General features: G+C 49.8%; 10 non-coding genes and 2 pseudogenes across 10 annotated transcripts; all 12 read right to left on the bottom strand.

Moving 5' to 3' along the window:
- Positions 1 to 154: 154 nt before the first annotated feature.
- LOC142722951 (U2 spliceosomal RNA) lies at positions 155 to 345 on the bottom strand. Its single transcript, XR_012875210.1, has one exon. It is a non-coding gene; the product is annotated as a U2 spliceosomal RNA (small nuclear RNA).
- Positions 346 to 1685: 1340 nt separating this feature from the next.
- LOC142722952 (U2 spliceosomal RNA) lies at positions 1686 to 1876 on the bottom strand. Its single transcript, XR_012875211.1, has one exon. It is a non-coding gene; the product is annotated as a U2 spliceosomal RNA (small nuclear RNA).
- A 1342-nt stretch (positions 1877 to 3218) lies between these two features.
- On the bottom strand, positions 3219 to 3392 carry LOC142722971 (U2 spliceosomal RNA; annotated as a pseudogene).
- Positions 3393 to 8941: 5549 nt separating this feature from the next.
- LOC142723025 (U2 spliceosomal RNA) lies at positions 8942 to 9043 on the bottom strand (annotated as a pseudogene).
- A 1346-nt stretch (positions 9044 to 10389) lies between these two features.
- On the bottom strand, positions 10390 to 10580 carry LOC142722953 (U2 spliceosomal RNA). Its single transcript, XR_012875213.1, has one exon. It is a non-coding gene; the product is annotated as a U2 spliceosomal RNA (small nuclear RNA).
- Positions 10581 to 11908: 1328 nt separating this feature from the next.
- Positions 11909 to 12099, bottom strand: LOC142722954 (U2 spliceosomal RNA). The gene has a single exon (XR_012875214.1). It is a non-coding gene; the product is annotated as a U2 spliceosomal RNA (small nuclear RNA).
- A 1318-nt stretch (positions 12100 to 13417) lies between these two features.
- Positions 13418 to 13608, bottom strand: LOC142722955 (U2 spliceosomal RNA). Its single transcript, XR_012875215.1, has one exon. It is a non-coding gene; the product is annotated as a U2 spliceosomal RNA (small nuclear RNA).
- A 1334-nt stretch (positions 13609 to 14942) lies between these two features.
- LOC142722956 (U2 spliceosomal RNA) lies at positions 14943 to 15133 on the bottom strand. Its single transcript, XR_012875216.1, has one exon. It is a non-coding gene; the product is annotated as a U2 spliceosomal RNA (small nuclear RNA).
- A 1326-nt stretch (positions 15134 to 16459) lies between these two features.
- Positions 16460 to 16650, bottom strand: LOC142722957 (U2 spliceosomal RNA). The gene has a single exon (XR_012875217.1). It is a non-coding gene; the product is annotated as a U2 spliceosomal RNA (small nuclear RNA).
- Positions 16651 to 17984: 1334 nt separating this feature from the next.
- LOC142722959 (U2 spliceosomal RNA) lies at positions 17985 to 18175 on the bottom strand. Its single transcript, XR_012875218.1, has one exon. It is a non-coding gene; the product is annotated as a U2 spliceosomal RNA (small nuclear RNA).
- A 1340-nt stretch (positions 18176 to 19515) lies between these two features.
- LOC142722961 (U2 spliceosomal RNA) lies at positions 19516 to 19706 on the bottom strand. Its single transcript, XR_012875220.1, has one exon. It is a non-coding gene; the product is annotated as a U2 spliceosomal RNA (small nuclear RNA).
- Positions 19707 to 21042: 1336 nt separating this feature from the next.
- On the bottom strand, positions 21043 to 21233 carry LOC142722962 (U2 spliceosomal RNA). Its single transcript, XR_012875221.1, has one exon. It is a non-coding gene; the product is annotated as a U2 spliceosomal RNA (small nuclear RNA).
- Positions 21234 to 22283: the final 1050 nt, after the last annotated feature.

Below are 22283 nucleotides of genomic sequence, written 5' to 3' on the forward strand. Positions count from 1 at the left end.
ATAAATGAGCTCATTATCACACATGACTGTACAAATGCATTGTCCAACAGGTGTTGAAATAATGGGATTAAAAGGGGAGATCCCATCAGAAAGACAAAAACAATAGCAAACACAAATAGCACTTTTGGAATCTGATTTTAGTCAACACATAAGGGAAGGGTGCACCGGTCCTGGAAATACTGCAATACCAGGTCAATGCGTGGAGTGGACAGAGCAAGCTCTATTTCCATCTCCCTGTTCGAAAAATCCATTTAATATATGGTCCCCAGATAGGGGACGTATCAGATATTAAACTGATAAGAACAGATACTACACTTGATCTTAGCCAAAAGGCCGAGAAGCGATAACCCGAATGGGCCGGCCGTTGACCGAGCCTGCCTAATACTGCTGTTCACCCCTTGCAGCGATTGATTCAGCCTACTCCTAGGCAATTCCATGGGGCCCTGCAGGCTCACACACATTTACAGCTACTAAGCGGGAGGGAGGTGAATAAAGGCCGGAGAGGAAGCCAGACAGGATTTGCTTCTTTTGCTTGCACCACAATGCAGTGCTGAAAGAGGAGGAGGAATCTACATAAAAACGCCTTCCTGGCAACGCCCAAATGCCCTCCTGCCATGCAGATAAACACTGGCAGCGGCAGCAAGTGCATGCCCACAGCCACCCCTTGTTCCTTCACACCTTGTATCAGCTTTAATCCAATCCAGTCCGGTGCTGCCTGCTGAGCAGCACTGACCAACACTGCCTGGGCCCAGGCTTTTATCTCTGAGGCAGGCCCCATTATGATGTCAGAAAGCTGGCTCTGGAATCCTGAGGGCTCCACTATGACACGTGCAAAGTTCCGTCTGAACTTTATATAAGACGGTGCGGCTCAGTCAGTCACTCAGTGTTGCCTGAGAGGGCAACACTGCAACAGCCGGCCGCCAGGCTGTCTTTTTTTTGCACAGCTACTTGCCTCCAGGAGGCCACAAGAGGGAGACAAGGGACTGCAAAATGGAAAATAGGCATCCACCAACTTTACAGACAACTTCTCTTTGCTCCTACAACCTCCATCCTTGCACAGTTTGTTATTCTTCCAGGTAACATAGTAACAAATCCAAATTGCTGCTCTCTTTGTAGGCAAGCAAGGGTTTGTTGCAACTGCAATTCTTACTTCTTCTTGAAATGTAGGGACGACAGTACATTCCATCACATCCATCTAGTGTACACAGGTAGGTCCATTGTGGCGGGTAGGCGGCTGGCTGCTTTAATGGCTGTTTGCTGTTCCCCTACTCCACTCCACTCCACTATTTGACTGTGGTGCTGCATCAATCAGTGGCTGGCTCAGGTGCAGCTCTTTAACTTACCTAAAAGGGAGGGCGGAGAGAAGACAAGGAAGGTGAATGAGCTGTTCCAATGTGAAATGCCGGAAACACAGAAACACAGAAGACACACACACACACACACACACACACACACACACACACACACACACACACACACACACACACACACACACAACAAGAGGTGGCAATGTATTAATTAATTGCATTTAATAAATGAGCTCATTATCACACATGACTGTACAAATGCATTGTCCAACAGGTGTTGAAATAATGGGATTAAAAGGGGAGATCCCATCAGAAAGACAAAAACAATAGCAAACACAAATAGCACTTTTGGAATCTGATTTTAGTCAACACATAAGGGAAGGGTGCACCGGTCCTGGAAATACTGCAATACCAGGTCAATGCGTGGAGTGGACAGAGCAAGCTCTATTTCCATCTCCCTGTTCGAAAAATCCATTTAATATATGGTCCCCAGATAGGGGACGTATCAGATATTAAACTGATAAGAACAGATACTACACTTGATCTTAGCCAAAAGGCCGAGAAGCGATAACCCGAATGGGCCGGCCGTTGACCGAGCCTGCCTAATACTGCTGTTCACCCCTTGCAGCGATTGATTCAGCCTACTCCTAGGCAATTCCATGGGGCCCTGCAGGCTCACACACATTTACAGCTACTAAGCGGGAGGGAGGTGAATAAAGGCCGGAGAGGAAGCCAGACAGGATTTGCTTCTTTTGCTTGCACCACAATGCAGTGCTGAAAGAGGAGGAGGAATCTACATAAAAACGCCTTCCTGGCAACGCCCAAATGCCCTCCTGCCATGCAGATAAACACTGGCAGCGGCAGCAAGTGCATGCCCACAGCCACCCCTTGTTCCTTCACACCTTGTATCAGCTTTAATCCAATCCAGTCCGGTGCTGCCTGCTGAGCAGCACTGACCAACACTGCCTGGGCCCAGGCTTTTATCTCTGAGGCAGGCCCCATTATGATGTCAGAAAGCTGGCTCTGGAATCCTGAGGGCTCCACTATGACACGTGCAAAGTTCCGTCTGAACTTTATATAAGACGGTGCGGCTCAGTCAGTCACTCAGTGTTGCCTGAGAGGGCAACACTGCAACAGCCGGCCGCCAGGCTGTCTTTTTTTTGCACAGCTACTTGCCTCCAGGAGGCCACAAGAGGGAGACAAGGGACTGCAAAATGGAAAATAGGCATCCACCAACTTTACAGACAACTTCTCTTTGCTCCTACAACCTCCATCCTTGCACAGTTTGTTATTCTTCCAGGTAACATAGTAACAAATCCAAATTGCTGCTCTCTTTGTAGGCAAGCAAGGGTTTGTTGCAACTGCAATTCTTACTTCTTCTTGAAATGTAGGGACGACAGTACATTCCATCACATCCATCTAGTGTACACAGGTAGGTCCATTGTGGCGGGTAGGCGGCTGGCTGCTTTAATGGCTGTTTGCTGTTCCCCTACTCCACTCCACTCCACTATTTGACTGTGGTGCTGCATCAATCAGTGGCTGGCTCAGGTGCAGCTCTTTAACTTACCTAAAAGGGAGGGCGGAGAGAAGACAAGGAAGGTGAATGAGCTGTTCCAATGTGAAATGCCGGAAACACAGAAACACAGAAGACACACACACACACACACACACACACACACACACACACACACACACACACACACACACACACACACACACACAACAAGAGGTGGCAATGTATTAATTAATTGCATTTAATAAATGAGCTCATTATCACACATGACTGTACAAATGCATTGTCCAACAGGTGTTGAAATAATGGGATTAAAAGGGGAGATCCCATCAGAAAGACAAAAACAATAGCAAACACAAATAGCACTTTTGGAATCTGATTTTAGTCAACACATAAGGGAAGGGTGCACCGGTCCTGGAAATACTGCAATACCAGGTCAATGCGTGGAGTGGACAGAGCAAGCTCTATTTCCATCTCCCTGTTCGAAAAATCCATTTAATATATGGTCCCCAGATAGGGGACGTATCAGATATTAAACTGATAAGAACAGATTTTTGATTGAAAAATGCTTTATTGACAATCAATCGTCATCATACAAACATTACTGCGACGCAGCGCAAGCCATGAAGCAGCAAATAATAAATAATAACAGTCGTCAAACATAACATGACAGTATAATACACAGTACAGGCTAGCCTATGCTATACATTACACCACATGCTACACTAACATTCTTGCATTCACTAAAGCCAAACAACAAAGCATTACAGACAAGTGATGGGATAGGGGAGTGGGTAGGAGGGGATAGGGAAGGGGGAAATCACAGGCCCGAAGCTTTATTGAAAGACAACACACAAGAAGGGAGAGTGGGGGGAAGGGGAGTATCAGTCCTCTTCCTCATCGACGTCCGGGCTGTCCCAGGTGGAATAGTCTCTGAGCAGGCTGTGGATCAGCCTGCGGCAGTCCTGGACGGACACACTCTCTCTCCGCAAAATCAGACGGTTCCTGGCAAACCATATAGCGTCCTTAAAGCAGTTCATAAGGCGCCAGGCTTCCTGGATTGCTCCATCCGTGGTATTCCCAGGAAATAGTCCATAAAGTACCGAGCGGTACGACAGTCTGTTCCTGGGTACTGAGTCCTTGAGTTCATGTTCCAAGGCTTTCAACAGACCCTGTGCAAAGGGGCACTGCCAGAAAATGTGCAAAGATGTTTCCTCCGTGAAGGGGCACCTGGGGCAGTACCGGGTCTTGCACAGGTTGCGGGCATGCATGAATGACCTAAGAGGCAGTCCTCCCTGGATGGCCATCCATGAAATGTCCTTGTGCCCGTTGGTCAACCTGCCAGATGACACGTTAGTCCAAACAGTCTCCAACGTGTCGGCATGAAGCCCTGGAACAGACTCCAGTGAGTCCTTTGCTCTGATGTGCTTGTGGATCGTCTTAGGTTTCCACAAGTCGGGCTTAAGACCCTCCAGTTGATGCTCCCTCACGAACCGGACGACATCTCCGTAGAACCAGGGAGCGTGCCAGTTGTAAGGGAAGGAGCTGTCCCACTTGTCCCAGCCAAAACCTCGCCAGAGGGGAAGGAGGAAGTAGCGGGACATGGCCTTGCCCGCAGAGCCGTTTGCTGTCCTCAGAGTCCTACGAACACAGTCACATGCAAAAGCGATCCGCAGCAGAGTGGGAATGTCGGGTATACCCTTCCCACCTTTGCGGGGCTCCTTGTACATAACAGTCCGCTTTACTCTGTCCATTTTCGAGCCCCAGATGAAGCGAAACACAGTCCTGGTAATGGCCCTCGAGACCGTTGCAAGAGGGGGCCATGCCTGTGCAGTGTATTGTAGCACAGGCAAGACTTCGTTACGCAGGACCATTGCTTTGCCCTCAATAGTGAGTTGTCTGAGGCTCCACAGTCCGATCCTTTGGTTGACTTTGGCCAAGCGTTCTTCCCACGACTTTAGGGCTGCACCTTCCTTACCGAACCAGACTCCCAGAATTTTGATGAAGTCCGGCTTGATAGTAAAAGGGAAGGAGGCAGGAGAAGGCAGGTACCACTTTCCGAAGAGCATGGCTTCCGACTTCCCGCAGTTGACTTTTGCCCCTGAAGCGCGTCCGAACTCCTCGCAGGTCTGGACGAGTGCAGTCACCGAACTCTGGTCAGTGCAGAAGACGGTCACGTCGTCCATGTACAGCGAGCATTTGACCTCGAAGTGTCCTGGACCTGGTGCGGTGATCCCTCTGATCTCTCCATTCTGCCGGATAGCCTCTGCGAAGAGCTCTATAACACAAACAAAAAGGAGAGGTGAAAGAGGACAGCCTTGTCTAACCCCAGACGATACAGGAAAGGGGTCAGTCTTCCAGCCGTTCACCAGCACCGAGCTGTAAATGTCGCAATACATCAGGTTAACATACAAACAGAACAACCTGCCAAGCCGCAGCCTACGCAGAGCCTTACCCATGAATTCGTGAGAGACCCGGTCAAAAGCCTTCTCCTGATCCAGACTGACCAGGGCCGCGTGTGTACGGCGGCTTTGCATGTAATGCACCGTGTCCCTCACCAGGGCAAGACTGTCGGCCACCCTACGGCCAGGAATGCCGCAGGTTTGGTCCGATCCGATGATCCGTCCGATGACAACCTTCAGTCTGTTGGTCAATACTTTGGCGAGGATCTTGTAGTCCACGTTCAGGAGAGAGATGGGACGCCAGTTTTTCAGGTCACATCTCTCCCCCTTCCGCTTATACAAGATCGTGATCATGCCTTCTCTCAAGGACGGTGGCATTCTACCCTCCACCACCATCTCCTCATAGAGCTCCAGCAGGTCCGGACAGATCAAGTCCCCCAGCGCTACATAGAGCTCTGCTGGGAGACCATCACTGCCCGGGGTCCTGCCGGGTCTGAAGGATTTAGCGGCAGAGAGCAGTTCCTCCACCGTCAGGGGTACGTCCATAGCCTCCGTACCTGCAGGATCAAGATGATTAGTGATACCTGACAGGAATTTATCGGCGGCTTCGGGGTCAGTGGTTTTCCGGGAGTAGAGGCTTCGGTAGTAGTCTGTGACGACTCCCATCACCTCCTTCTTCCCAGAATGCATGTTTCCGGTCTCATCTCGGAGTTCCTTCAGGGGCGTGTGGCCGGCATGGAGTTTCCTGAAAAAGAACGAGTTACATTTCTCACCCTTCTCCAGGTTCTCCACCTTGGAACGAAAGACAATTCGCTTGGATTCCTCCTCAAAGTGCCCTTTCAGGCCCTTTTTGGCTTCCTCCAGCTCCTTCCTGACGTCCCAGCCACATTGAAGGAGGTCTTGCAGGGATCGCAGCTGACGCTGCATCTCTCTGAAGTCTCTCTTCCTCTCACACGCCTGTTGGCGACTTTTTGCCTGAAAGAAACAACGAAATTCAACTTTAACATATTCCCACCAGTCACAGGTTTTGTCAAAGAAAACTTTATCATTCCTCCAAACAATATAGGCGTCTCTAAGTTCCGCCAGTACCTCCTCTCTTTCCAGCAGGGCACAATTCAGCCTCCAGGAGCCAGGGCCGGGAGGAAAACCGTGGCCGATGGCACCCTGGAAGAGAATGGCCCTGTGGTCAGAGAAGAAGCAGGGGACCATGGAGTGCCCATGCTGCTTGACTGCCCGGGAGGTGAACACAAAGTCAATCCGAGAACGAAGTGAGCCATCGGGTCGGCTCCATGAATAGTTCACAGAGCCGATCCCCATGGAGCCCACAACGTCCTGCAAGGATGCTTCGGTTACCATCTCGATAAGCAGTTTGGAACTGACATCCAGCTTGATTGAAGTGCCGGAACTTCGTCCATCCTCTTCGATGGGGCAGTTGAAGTCCCCGGCCATCACCACTGCCCTAGTGGTGGCGAGCTGGGTCCGCAGGGTCTGGAATAGTTCCAGGCGCTCAGCCTTCATAGGGGGGGCGTACACGTTGATGAGCCTAATCGGCTCTCCTGCCCAGGAACCGTCTACGACCAACAAGCGGCCGCAGGCGAGCTCCTGGACAGAGTCAACAGTAAATACGCCTCCCCTAATCAGGATGGCAACCCCTGCAGACTTACAGTCGCCCCCACCAGACCAGTAGGACGGGCCATGGGTCCACTGCCTGGCCAGATGATGGTATGACCTGGAAGAGGGGAGAGTACATTCCTGCAGCATAAATACATCACTCGACTGCTTGGAAAGAAAAGTTAGCACCATCTGACATCTAGTCCTATCTCTAACACTCCTCACATTGAGGCTAAAGATGTTAAGTTTAGCAGCCATGGGGGAGAATAAAGAAGGTTAGTGCAAACGATACACCTTAGTTACCAGTCCGGTCGGGCGGATCCTCCTCGCCTGGCGGGTCCGAAAGATCCAGCAGGCCCTCTGACAGAAATTGTTCCAGGATTGTAGCCACCTGGATGTCTGTTGTGAAGTCGATGACCTCAGGTTCAGACACGAGTTCCTCCACCATCTGCTCCATTTCCTCCTGCTGCGCAAGGGAGTCTTCGCAGATTTCCACGACTTGTCGCTTTGAGGACTCAGCCGCTGGGCTGTCCCTCACCTTTCTCTTCCTCTGGATGGCACCTGAGGAGACAAGAGGGGGAAAATCCTCCAGGGAGAGGACTCCAGCAGCTGGAGGGGAAGATGTTAGTGCTGCTGGAGCTGGGGAGAAGGGAGGCTGGGTTGGGAGAGGTGCAGGTGACAGGACCACTGAGATGGGTGGGTAGGAGAAGGTGAGAGCCTCAGTGGGGGTGACAGGGGTTGGGGACGGGGGGGTGGGGAGGGCCGGGCGAGGGAGGGTGGGAAGGGTAGGGCGAGGGAGGGCCGGGAGGCGGGGGGGAGGGACTGTCGTCTTCTTACCATCCTTCTTATTCCCGGTCTTCTGCGCCGCTGGAGCTCTGGTTGGGGCGGGGTTCCCTCTGGCCGGAGCTTTCGCCGCTACAGTTGCCCAGGATCGATCCCTCTTCGGGCAGTCCTTGTAAGAGTGGGCTGCTTGTCCGCAGAGGTTGCACATTGTCCGTTTCGGGCAGTCTTTGGTCTCGTGTCCTGTTACCCGGCAGTTCTTGCAGGCGTCCTCCTTGCAGTCCTTCACCGAATGACCCTTCTTGCTGCATCTCCTGCAGATCTGCGGCATGTCCGGGTAGTAGATGAGGCCGTAGGAGTTGCCCAGCGAGAATGACTGGGGCAGGTGCTGGAGGCCGTCTTCCGCGCTCGAATCCTTGTTCAGTCGGACGATTACCGACCACTTGCCAGTCCAGAAGCCGAGTCCGTTCAGGATGTGGGTGGGTTCCCTCACCACTGTGCAGAACCGCTTCAGGAGCGTGGTGATGTCTTTGCCGGGGGTGTGTGGGTTCCGCATTGAGACCGTCACCCGCCTTTCCTCTCTTTGGACAGGGCAGTTGCCCACAAAGCGAGAGAAAGGGGATTCAGGCCTCGCCGCTTTCACCATCTCCCAGTACCTTCTGCAGATGTTGATCGAAGCAAAGGTCACGAAGAACATCCCGGTCATGAAGGCCTGGATGCTGATGGTCTCCGGCTTAGCGAAGCCCTGGTCCAGGAGCATCTTCTGGCAGAACACTTCTTCCGTCATGTCCGGCACTCTCCCGTCCACCTCCTTCAGCTTCAGGGCCACCGTCTGCTTCATCCAGGGCTCCAGGGTTGGAGCAGCCTGGTTCGGCTTCCTGGTGGCCTGTTGGCTTGAGGAGGCTTCAGGAGGAGATGTCCTGGCCTGGGTCGGCTCACCTGGTCCATCAGCCTTCTTCTTCTGGGTGGCAGGGTTGCTGGTTGAGGCCATGGCTTCTTCCAGCTGTTCCTGTCGCTTGGGGAGGATCTTCGATAGCTCTTTCCCGAAGGGGGCGGAGCTATGCAAATCTTCTCCTTGCTGGCCGAGGTTCTTCCACGAAATTTCTTCCGCAGCGGTTCCTCGTCGAGCTTCTTCTTCTGCGGCCGAGCTTCTTCGAAGATCCCCTTCAGCAGCGGCTCTTCTCCGAAGTTCTCCTTCTTCTTCCCGGCAGCGATCTCCCGGAGCTTCTTCCCCGATGGCGGCTTCTCCCTTCTGGATCGTCGTCTTCGCTGGTTCTTCTCCGCAGTTCGTCCCCGGCTTCGTCTGGAACGCTCTTGGATCGCTAAGCTAGTGTTTATAGCCCCCAGTGGTTCTCCGAGCTATCTATCCTTACAAGGACTGATAAGAACAGATACTACACTTGATCTTAGCCAAAAGGCCGAGAAGCGATAACCCGAATGGGCCGGCCGTTGACCGAGCCTGCCTAATACTGCTGTTCACCCCTTGCAGCGATTGATTCAGCCTACTCCTAGGCAATTCCATGGGGCCCTGCAGGCTCACACACATTTACAGCTACTAAGCGGGAGGGAGGTGAATAAAGGCCGGAGAGGAAGCCAGACAGGATTTGCTTCTTTTGCTTGCACCACAATGCAGTGCTGAAAGAGGAGGAGGAATCTACATAAAAACGCCTTCCTGGCAACGCCCAAATGCGCTCCTGCCATGCAGATAAACACTGGCAGCGGCAGCAAGTGCATGCCCACAGCCACCCCTTGTTCCTTCACACCTTGTATCAGCTTTAATCCAATCCAGTCCGGTGCTGCCTGCTGAGCAGCACTGACCAACACTGCCTGGGCCCAGGCTTTTATCTCTGAGGCAGGCCCCATTATGATGTCAGAAAGCTGGCTCTGGAATCCTGAGGGCTCCACTATGACACGTGCAAAGTTCCGTCTGAACTTTATATAAGACGGTGCGGCTCAGTCAGTCACTCAGTGTTGCCTGAGAGGGCAACACTGCAACAGCCGGCCGCCAGGCTGTCTTTTTTTTGCACAGCTACTTGCCTCCAGGAGGCCACAAGAGGGAGACAAGGGACTGCAAAATGGAAAATAGGCATCCACCAACTTTACAGACAACTTCTCTTTGCTCCTACAACCTCCATCCTTGCACAGTTTGTTATTCTTCCAGGTAACATAGTAACAAATCCAAATTGCTGCTCTCTTTGTAGGCAAGCAAGGGTTTGTTGCAACTGCAATTCTTACTTCTTCTTGAAATGTAGGGACGACAGTACATTCCATCACATCCATCTAGTGTACACAGGTAGGTCCATTGTGGCGGGTAGGCGGCTGGCTGCTTTAATGGCTGTTTGCTGTTCCCCTACTCCACTCCACTCCACTATTTGACTGTGGTGCTGCATCAATCAGTGGCTGGCTCAGGTGCAGCTCTTTAACTTACCTAAAAGGGAGGGCGGAGAGAAGACAAGGAAGGTGAATGAGCTGTTCCAATGTGAAATGCCGGAAACACAGAAACACAGAAGACACACACACACACACACACACACACACACACACACACACACACACACACACACACACACACACACACACACACACAACAAGAGGTGGCAATGTATTAATTAATTGCATTTAATAAATGAGCTCATTATCACACATGACTGTACAAATGCATTGTCCAACAGGTGTTGAAATAATGGGATTAAAAGGGGAGATCCCATCAGAAAGACAAAAACAATAGCAAACACAAATAGCACTTTTGGAATCTGATTTTAGTCAACACATAAGGGAAGGGTGCACCGGTCCTGGAAATACTGCAATACCAGGTCAATGCGTGGAGTGGACAGAGCAAGCTCTATTTCCATCTCCCTGTTCGAAAAATCCATTTAATATATGGTCCCCAGATAGGGGACGTATCAGATATTAAACTGATAAGAACAGATACTACACTTGATCTTAGCCAAAAGGCCGAGAAGCGATAACCCGAATGGGCCGGCCGTTGACCGAGCCTGCCTAATACTGCTGTTCACCCCTTGCAGCGATTGATTCAGCCTACTCCTAGGCAATTCCATGGGGCCCTGCAGGCTCACACACATTTACAGCTACTAAGCGGGAGGGAGGTGAATAAAGGCCGGAGAGGAAGCCAGACAGGATTTGCTTCTTTTGCTTGCACCACAATGCAGTGCTGAAAGAGGAGGAGGAATCTACATAAAAACGCCTTCCTGGCAACGCCCAAATGCCCTCCTGCCATGCAGATAAACACTGGCAGCGGCAGCAAGTGCATGCCCACAGCCACCCCTTGTTCCTTCACACCTTGTATCAGCTTTAATCCAATCCAGTCCGGTGCTGCCTGCTGAGCAGCACTGACCAACACTGCCTGGGCCCAGGCTTTTATCTCTGAGGCAGGCCCCATTATGATGTCAGAAAGCTGGCTCTGGAATCCTGAGGGCTCCACTATGACACGTGCAAAGTTCCGTCTGAACTTTATATAAGACGGTGCGGCTCAGTCAGTCACTCAGTGTTGCCTGAGAGGGCAACACTGCAACAGCCGGCCGCCAGGCTGTCTTTTTTTTGCACAGCTACTTGCCTCCAGGAGGCCACAAGAGGGAGACAAGGGACTGCAAAATGGAAAATAGGCATCCACCAACTTTACAGACAACTTCTCTTTGCTCCTACAACCTCCATCCTTGCACAGTTTGTTATTCTTCCAGGTAACATAGTAACAAATCCAAATTGCTGCTCTCTTTGTAGGCAAGCAAGGGTTTGTTGCAACTGCAATTCTTACTTCTTCTTGAAATGTAGGGACGACAGTACATTCCATCACATCCATCTAGTGTACACAGGTAGGTCCATTGTGGCGGGTAGGCGGCTGGCTGCTTTAATGGCTGTTTGCTGTTCCCCTACTCCACTCCACTCCACTATTTGACTGTGGTGCTGCATCAATCAGTGGCTGGCTCAGGTGCAGCTCTTTAACTTACCTAAAAGGGAGGGCGGAGAGAAGACAAGGAAGGTGAATGAGCTGTTCCAATGTGAAATGCCGGAAACACAGAAACACAGAAGACACACACACACACACACACACACACACACACACACACACACACACACACACACACACAACAAGAGGTGGCAATGTATTAATTAATTGCATTTAATAAATGAGCTCATTATCACACATGACTGTACAAATGCATTGTCCAACAGGTGTTGAAATAATGGGATTAAAAGGGGAGATCCCATCAGAAAGACAAAAACAATAGCAAACACAAATAGCACTTTTGGAATCTGATTTTAGTCAACACATAAGGGAAGGGTGCACCGGTCCTGGAAATACTGCAATACCAGGTCAATGCGTGGAGTGGACAGAGCAAGCTCTATTTCCATCTCCCTGTTCGAAAAATCCATTTAATATATGGTCCCCAGATAGGGGACGTATCAGATATTAAACTGATAAGAACAGATACTACACTTGATCTTAGCCAAAAGGCCGAGAAGCGATAACCCGAATGGGCCGGCCGTTGACCGAGCCTGCCTAATACTGCTGTTCACCCCTTGCAGCGATTGATTCAGCCTACTCCTAGGCAATTCCATGGGGCCCTGCAGGCTCACACACATTTACAGCTACTAAGCGGGAGGGAGGTGAATAAAGGCCGGAGAGGAAGCCAGACAGGATTTGCTTCTTTTGCTTGCACCACAATGCAGTGCTGAAAGAGGAGGAGGAATCTACATAAAAACGCCTTCCTGGCAACGCCCAAATGCCCTCCTGCCATGCAGATAAACACTGGCAGCGGCAGCAAGTGCATGCCCACAGCCACCCCTTGTTCCTTCACACCTTGTATCAGCTTTAATCCAATCCAGTCCGGTGCTGCCTGCTGAGCAGCACTGACCAACACTGCCTGGGCCCAGGCTTTTATCTCTGAGGCAGGCCCCATTATGATGTCAGAAAGCTGGCTCTGGAATCCTGAGGGCTCCACTATGACACGTGCAAAGTTCCGTCTGAACTTTATATAAGACGGTGCGGCTCAGTCAGTCACTCAGTGTTGCCTGAGAGGGCAACACTGCAACAGCCGGCCGCCAGGCTGTCTTTTTTTTGCACAGCTACTTGCCTCCAGGAGGCCACAAGAGGGAGACAAGGGACTGCAAAATGGAAAATAGGCATCCACCAACTTTACAGACAACTTCTCTTTGCTCCTACAACCTCCATCCTTGCACAGTTTGTTATTCTTCCAGGTAACATAGTAACAAATCCAAATTGCTGCTCTCTTTGTAGGCAAGCAAGGGTTTGTTGCAACTGCAATTCTTACTTCTTCTTGAAATGTAGGGACGACAGTACATTCCATCACATCCATCTAGTGTACACAGGTAGGTCCATTGTGGCGGGTAGGCGGCTGGCTGCTTTAATGGCTGTTTGCTGTTCCCCTACTCCACTCCACTCCACTATTTGACTGTGGTGCTGCATCAATCAGTGGCTGGCTCAGGTGCAGCTCTTTAACTTACCTAAAAGGGAGGGCGGAGAGAAGACAAGGAAGGTGAATGAGCTGTTCCAATGTGAAATGCCGGAAACACAGAAACACAGAAGACACACACACACACACACACACACACACACACACACACACACACACACAACAAGAGGTGGCAATGTATTAATTAATTGCATTTAATAAATGAGCTCATTATCACACATGACTGTACAAATGCATTGTCCAACAGGTGTTGAAATAATGGGATTAAAAGGGGAGATCCCATCAGAAAGACAAAAACAATAGCAAACACAAATAGCACTTTTGGAATCTGATTTTAGTCAACACATAAGGGAAGGGTGCACCGGTCCTGGAAATACTGCAATACCAGGTCAATGCGTGGAGTGGACAGAGCAAGCTCTATTTCCATCTCCCTGTTCGAAAAATCCATTTAATATATGGTCCCCAGATAGGGGACGTATCAGATATTAAACTGATAAGAACAGATACTACACTTGATCTTAGCCAAAAGGCCGAGAAGCGATAACCCGAATGGGCCGGCCGTTGACCGAGCCTGCCTAATACTGCTGTTCACCCCTTGCAGCGATTGATTCAGCCTACTCCTAGGCAATTCCATGGGGCCCTGCAGGCTCACACACATTTACAGCTACTAAGCGGGAGGGAGGTGAATAAAGGCCGGAGAGGAAGCCAGACAGGATTTGCTTCTTTTGCTTGCACCACAATGCAGTGCTGAAAGAGGAGGAGGAATCTACATAAAAACGCCTTCCTGGCAACGCCCAAATGCCCTCCTGCCATGCAGATAAACACTGGCAGCGGCAGCAAGTGCATGCCCACAGCCACCCCTTGTTCCTTCACACCTTGTATCAGCTTTAATCCAATCCAGTCCGGTGCTGCCTGCTGAGCAGCACTGACCAACACTGCCTGGGCCCAGGCTTTTATCTCTGAGGCAGGCCCCATTATGATGTCAGAAAGCTGGCTCTGGAATCCTGAGGGCTCCACTATGACACGTGCAAAGTTCCGTCTGAACTTTATATAAGACGGTGCGGCTCAGTCAGTCACTCAGTGTTGCCTGAGAGGGCAACACTGCAACAGCCGGCCGCCAGGCTGTCTTTTTTTTGCACAGCTACTTGCCTCCAGGAGGCCACAAGAGGGAGACAAGGGACTGCAAAATGGAAAATAGGCATCCACCAACTTTACAGACAACTTCTCTTTGCTCCTACAACCTCCATCCTTGCACAGTTTGTTATTCTTCCAGGTAACATAGTAACAAATCCAAATTGCTGCTCTCTTTGTAGGCAAGCAAGGGTTTGTTGCAACTGCAATTCTTACTTCTTCTTGAAATGTAGGGACGACAGTACATTCCATCACATCCATCTAGTGTACACAGGTAGGTCCATTGTGGCGGGTAGGCGGCTGGCTGCTTTAATGGCTGTTTGCTGTTCCCCTACTCCACTCCACTCCACTATTTGACTGTGGTGCTGCATCAATCAGTGGCTGGCTCAGGTGCAGCTCTTTAACTTACCTAAAAGGGAGGGCGGAGAGAAGACAAGGAAGGTGAATGAGCTGTTCCAATGTGAAATGCCGGAAACACAGAAACACAGAAGACACACACACACACACACACACACACACACACACACACACACACACACACACACACACACACACAACAAGAGGTGGCAATGTATTAATTAATTGCATTTAATAAATGAGCTCATTATCACACATGACTGTACAAATGCATTGTCCAACAGGTGTTGAAATAATGGGATTAAAAGGGGAGATCCCATCAGAAAGACAAAAACAATAGCAAACACAAATAGCACTTTTGGAATCTGATTTTAGTCAACACATAAGGGAAGGGTGCACCGGTCCTGGAAATACTGCAATACCAGGTCAATGCGTGGAGTGGACAGAGCAAGCTCTATTTCCATCTCCCTGTTCGAAAAATCCATTTAATATATGGTCCCCAGATAGGGGACGTATCAGATATTAAACTGATAAGAACAGATACTACACTTGATCTTAGCCAAAAGGCCGAGAAGCGATAACCCGAATGGGCCGGCCGTTGACCGAGCCTGCCTAATACTGCTGTTCACCCCTTGCAGCGATTGATTCAGCCTACTCCTAGGCAATTCCATGGGGCCCTGCAGGCTCACACACATTTACAGCTACTAAGCGGGAGGGAGGTGAATAAAGGCCGGAGAGGAAGCCAGACAGGATTTGCTTCTTTTGCTTGCACCACAATGCAGTGCTGAAAGAGGAGGAGGAATCTACATAAAAACGCCTTCCTGGCAACGCCCAAATGCCCTCCTGCCATGCAGATAAACACTGGCAGCGGCAGCAAGTGCATGCCCACAGCCACCCCTTGTTCCTTCACACCTTGTATCAGCTTTAATCCAATCCAGTCCGGTGCTGCCTGCTGAGCAGCACTGACCAACACTGCCTGGGCCCAGGCTTTTATCTCTGAGGCAGGCCCCATTATGATGTCAGAAAGCTGGCTCTGGAATCCTGAGGGCTCCACTATGACACGTGCAAAGTTCCGTCTGAACTTTATATAAGACGGTGCGGCTCAGTCAGTCACTCAGTGTTGCCTGAGAGGGCAACACTGCAACAGCCGGCCGCCAGGCTGTCTTTTTTTTGCACAGCTACTTGCCTCCAGGAGGCCACAAGAGGGAGACAAGGGACTGCAAAATGGAAAATAGGCATCCACCAACTTTACAGACAACTTCTCTTTGCTCCTACAACCTCCATCCTTGCACAGTTTGTTATTCTTCCAGGTAACATAGTAACAAATCCAAATTGCTGCTCTCTTTGTAGGCAAGCAAGGGTTTGTTGCAACTGCAATTCTTACTTCTTCTTGAAATGTAGGGACGACAGTACATTCCATCACATCCATCTAGTGTACACAGGTAGGTCCATTGTGGCGGGTAGGCGGCTGGCTGCTTTAATGGCTGTTTGCTGTTCCCCTACTCCACTCCACTCCACTATTTGACTGTGGTGCTGCATCAATCAGTGGCTGGCTCAGGTGCAGCTCTTTAACTTACCTAAAAGGGAGGGCGGAGAGAAGACAAGGAAGGTGAATGAGCTGTTCCAATGTGAAATGCCGGAAACACAGAAACACAGAAGACACACACACACACACACACACACACACACACACACACACACACACACACACACACAACAAGAGGTGGCAATGTATTAATTAATTGCATTTAATAAATGAGCTCATTATCACACATGACTGTACAAATGCATTGTCCAACAGGTGTTGAAATAATGGGATTAAAAGGGGAGATCCCATCAGAAAGACAAAAACAATAGCAAACACAAATAGCACTTTTGGAATCTGATTTTAGTCAACACATAAGGGAAGGGTGCACCGGTCCTGGAAATACTGCAATACCAGGTCAATGCGTGGAGTGGACAGAGCAAGCTCTATTTCCATCTCCCTGTTCGAAAAATCCATTTAATATATGGTCCCCAGATAGGGGACGTATCAGATATTAAACTGATAAGAACAGATACTACACTTGATCTTAGCCAAAAGGCCGAGAAGCGATAACCCGAATGGGCCGGCCGTTGACCGAGCCTGCCTAATACTGCTGTTCACCCCTTGCAGCGATTGATTCAGCCTACTCCTAGGCAATTCCATGGGGCCCTGCAGGCTCACACACATTTACAGCTACTAAGCGGGAGGGAGGTGAATAAAGGCCGGAGAGGAAGCCAGACAGGATTTGCTTCTTTTGCTTGCACCACAATGCAGTGCTGAAAGAGGAGGAGGAATCTACATAAAAACGCCTTCCTGGCAACGCCCAAATGCCCTCCTGCCATGCAGATAAACACTGGCAGCGGCAGCAAGTGCATGCCCACAGCCACCCCTTGTTCCTTCACACCTTGTATCAGCTTTAATCCAATCCAGTCCGGTGCTGCCTGCTGAGCAGCACTGACCAACACTGCCTGGGCCCAGGCTTTTATCTCTGAGGCAGGCCCCATTATGATGTCAGAAAGCTGGCTCTGGAATCCTGAGGGCTCCACTATGACACGTGCAAAGTTCCGTCTGAACTTTATATAAGACGGTGCGGCTCAGTCAGTCACTCAGTGTTGCCTGAGAGGGCAACACTGCAACAGCCGGCCGCCAGGCTGTCTTTTTTTTGCACAGCTACTTGCCTCCAGGAGGCCACAAGAGGGAGACAAGGGACTGCAAAATGGAAAATAGGCATCCACCAACTTTACAGACAACTTCTCTTTGCTCCTACAACCTCCATCCTTGCACAGTTTGTTATTCTTCCAGGTAACATAGTAACAAATCCAAATTGCTGCTCTCTTTGTAGGCAAGCAAGGGTTTGTTGCAACTGCAATTCTTACTTCTTCTTGAAATGTAGGGACGACAGTACATTCCATCACATCCATCTAGTGTACACAGGTAGGTCCATTGTGGCGGGTAGGCGGCTGGCTGCTTTAATGGCTGTTTGCTGTTCCCCTACTCCACTCCACTCCACTATTTGACTGTGGTGCTGCATCAATCAGTGGCTGGCTCAGGTGCAGCTCTTTAACTTACCTAAAAGGGAGGGCGGAGAGAAGACAAGGAAGGTGAATGAGCTGTTCCAATGTGAAATGCCGGAAACACAGAAACACAGAAGACACACACACACACACACACACACACACACACACACACACACACACACACACACACACACACACAACAAGAGGTGGCAATGTATTAATTAATTGCATTTAATAAATGAGCTCATTATCACACATGACTGTACAAATGCATTGTCCAACAGGTGTTGAAATAATGGGATTAAAAGGGGAGATCCCATCAGAAAGACAAAAACAATAGCAAACACAAATAGCACTTTTGGAATCTGATTTTAGTCAACACATAAGGGAAGGGTGCACCGGTCCTGGAAATACTGCAATACCAGGTCAATGCGTGGAGTGGACAGAGCAAGCTCTATTTCCATCTCCCTGTTCGAAAAATCCATTTAATATATGGTCCCCAGATAGGGGACGTATCAGATATTAAACTGATAAGAACAGATACTACACTTGATCTTAGCCAAAAGGCCGAGAAGCGATAACCCGAATGGGCCGGCCGTTGACCGAGCCTGCCTAATACTGCTGTTCACCCCTTGCAGCGATTGATTCAGCCTACTCCTAGGCAATTCCATGGGGCCCTGCAGGCTCACACACATTTACAGCTACTAAGCGGGAGGGAGGTGAATAAAGGCCGGAGAGGAAGCCAGACAGGATTTGCTTCTTTTGCTTGCACCACAATGCAGTGCTGAAAGAGGAGGAGGAATCTACATAAAAACGCCTTCCTGGCAACGCCCAAATGCCCTCCTGCCATGCAGATAAACACTGGCAGCGGCAGCAAGTGCATGCCCACAGCCACCCCTTGTTCCTTCACACCTTGTATCAGCTTTAATCCAATCCAGTCCGGTGCTGCCTGCTGAGCAGCACTGACCAACACTGCCTGGGCCCAGGCTTTTATCTCTGAGGCAGGCCCCATTATGATGTCAGAAAGCTGGCTCTGGAATCCTGAGGGCTCCACTATGACACGTGCAAAGTTCCGTCTGAACTTTATATAAGACGGTGCGGCTCAGTCAGTCACTCAGTGTTGCCTGAGAGGGCAACACTGCAACAGCCGGCCGCCAGGCTGTCTTTTTTTTGCACAGCTACTTGCCTCCAGGAGGCCACAAGAGGGAGACAAGGGACTGCAAAATGGAAAATAGGCATCCACCAACTTTACAGACAACTTCTCTTTGCTCCTACAACCTCCATCCTTGCACAGTTTGTTATTCTTCCAGGTAACATAGTAACAAATCCAAATTGCTGCTCTCTTTGTAGGCAAGCAAGGGTTTGTTGCAACTGCAATTCTTACTTCTTCTTGAAATGTAGGGACGACAGTACATTCCATCACATCCATCTAGTGTACACAGGTAGGTCCATTGTGGCGGGTAGGCGGCTGGCTGCTTTAATGGCTGTTTGCTGTTCCCCTACTCCACTCCACTCCACTATTTGACTGTGGTGCTGCATCAATCAGTGGCTGGCTCAGGTGCAGCTCTTTAACTTACCTAAAAGGGAGGGCGGAGAGAAGACAAGGAAGGTGAATGAGCTGTTCCAATGTGAAATGCCGGAAACACAGAAACACAGAAGACACACACACACACACACACACACACACACACACACACACACACACACACACACACACACACACACACACAACAAGAGGTGGCAATGTATTAATTAATTGCATTTAATAAATGAGCTCATTATCACACATGACTGTACAAATGCATTGTCCAACAGGTGTTGAAATAATGGGATTAAAAGGGGAGATCCCATCAGAAAGACAAAAACAATAGCAAACACAAATAGCACTTTTGGAATCTGATTTTAGTCAACACATAAGGGAAGGGTGCACCGGTCCTGGAAATACTGCAATACCAGGTCAATGCGTGGAGTGGACAGAGCAAGCTCTATTTCCATCTCCCTGTTCGAAAAATCCATTTAATATATGGTCCCCAGATAGGGGACGTATCAGATATTAAACTGATAAGAACAGATACTACACTTGATCTTAGCCAAAAGGCCGAGAAGCGATAACCCGAATGGGCCGGCCGTTGACCGAGCCTGCCTAATACTGCTGTTCACCCCTTGCAGCGATTGATTCAGCCTACTCCTAGGCAATTCCATGGGGCCCTGCAGGCTCACACACATTTACAGCTACTAAGCGGGAGGGAGGTGAATAAAGGCCGGAGAGGAAGCCAGACAGGATTTGCTTCTTTTGCTTGCACCACAATGCAGTGCTGAAAGAGGAGGAGGAATCTACATAAAAACGCCTTCCTGGCAACGCCCAAATGCCCTCCTGCCATGCAGATAAACACTGGCAGCGGCAGCAAGTGCATGCCCACAGCCACCCCTTGTTCCTTCACACCTTGTATCAGCTTTAATCCAATCCAGTCCGGTGCTGCCTGCTGAGCAGCACTGACCAACACTGCCTGGGCCCAGGCTTTTATCTCTGAGGCAGGCCCCATTATGATGTCAGAAAGCTGGCTCTGGAATCCTGAGGGCTCCACTATGACACGTGCAAAGTTCCGTCTGAACTTTATATAAGACGGTGCGGCTCAGTCAGTCACTCAGTGTTGCCTGAGAGGGCAACACTGCAACAGCCGGCCGCCAGGCTGTCTTTTTTTTGCACAGCTACTTGCCTCCAGGAGGCCACAAGAGGGAGACAAGGGACTGCAAAATGGAAAATAGGCATCCACCAACTTTACAGACAACTTCTCTTTGCTCCTACAACCTCCATCCTTGCACAGTTTGTTATTCTTCCAGGTAACATAGTAACAAATCCAAATTGCTGCTCTCTTTGTAGGCAAGCAAGGGTTTGTTGCAACTGCAATTCTTACTTCTTCTTGAAATGTAGGGACGACAGTACATTCCATCACATCCATCTAGTGTACACAGGTAGGTCCATTGTGGCGGGTAGGCGGCTGGCTGCTTTAATGGCTGTTTGCTGTTCCCCTACTCCACTCCACTCCACTATTTGACTGTGGTGCTGCATCAATCAGTGGCTGGCTCAGGTGCAGCTCTTTAACTTACCTAAAAGGGAGGGCGGAGAGAAGACAAGGAAGGTGAATGAGCTGTTCCAATGTGAAATGCCGGAAACACAGAAACACAGAAGACACACACACACACACACACACACACACACACACACACACACACACACACACACACACACACACACAACAAGAGGTGGCAATGTATTAATTAATTGCATTTAATAAATGAGCTCATTATCACACATGACTGTACAAATGCATTGTCCAACAGGTGTTGAAATAATGGGATTAAAAGGGGAGATCCCATCAGAAAGACAAAAACAATAGCAAACACAAATAGCACTTTTGGAATCTGATTTTAGTCAACACATAAGGGAAGGGTGCACCGGTCCTGGAAATACTGCAATACCAGGTCAATGCGTGGAGTGGACAGAGCAAGCTCTATTTCCATCTCCCTGTTCGAAAAATCCATTTAATATATGGTCCCCAGATAGGGGACGTATCAGATATTAAACTGATAAGAACAGATACTACACTTGATCTTAGCCAAAAGGCCGAGAAGCGATAACCCGAATGGGCCGGCCGTTGACCGAGCCTGCCTAATACTGCTGTTCACCCCTTGCAGCGATTGATTCAGCCTACTCCTAGGCAATTCCATGGGGCCCTGCAGGCTCACACACATTTACAGCTACTAAGCGGGAGGGAGGTGAATAAAGGCCGGAGAGGAAGCCAGACAGGATTTGCTTCTTTTGCTTGCACCACAATGCAGTGCTGAAAGAGGAGGAGGAATCTACATAAAAACGCCTTCCTGGCAACGCCCAAATGCCCTCCTGCCATGCAGATAAACACTGGCAGCGGCAGCAAGTGCATGCCCACAGCCACCCCTTGTTCCTTCACACCTTGTATCAGCTTTAATCCAATCCAGTCCGGTGCTGCCTGCTGAGCAGCACTGACCAACACTGCCTGGGCCCAGGCTTTTATCTCTGAGGCAGGCCCCATTATGATGTCAGAAAGCTGGCTCTGGAATCCTGAGGGCTCCACTATGACACGTGCAAAGTTCCGTCTGAACTTTATATAAGACGGTGCGGCTCAGTCAGTCACTCAGTGTTGCCTGAGAGGGCAACACTGCAACAGCCGGCCGCCAGGCTGTCTTTTTTTTGCACAGCTACTTGCCTCCAGGAGGCCACAAGAGGGAGACAAGGGACTGCAAAATGGAAAATAGGCATCCACCAACTTTACAGACAACTTCTCTTTGCTCCTACAACCTCCATCCTTGCACAGTTTGTTATTCTTCCAGGTAACATAGTAACAAATCCAAATTGCTGCTCTCTTTGTAGGCAAGCAAGGGTTTGTTGCAACTGCAATTCTTACTTCTTCTTGAAATGTAGGGACGACAGTACATTCCATCACATCCATCTAGTGTACACAGGTAGGTCCATTGTGGCGGGTAGGCGGCTGGCTGCTTTAATGGCTGTTTGCTGTTCCCCTACTCCACTCCACTCCACTATTTGACTGTGGTGCTGCATCAATCAGTGGCTGGCTCAGGTGCAGCTCTTTAACTTACCTAAAAGGGAGGGCGGAGAGAAGACAAGGAAGGTGAATGAGCTGTTCCAATG

This window comes from Rhinoderma darwinii, unplaced genomic scaffold, assembly GCF_050947455.1.
Source record: "Rhinoderma darwinii isolate aRhiDar2 unplaced genomic scaffold, aRhiDar2.hap1 Scaffold_546, whole genome shotgun sequence".
Classification (NCBI taxonomy): Eukaryota; Metazoa; Chordata; class Amphibia; order Anura; family Rhinodermatidae; genus Rhinoderma; species Rhinoderma darwinii.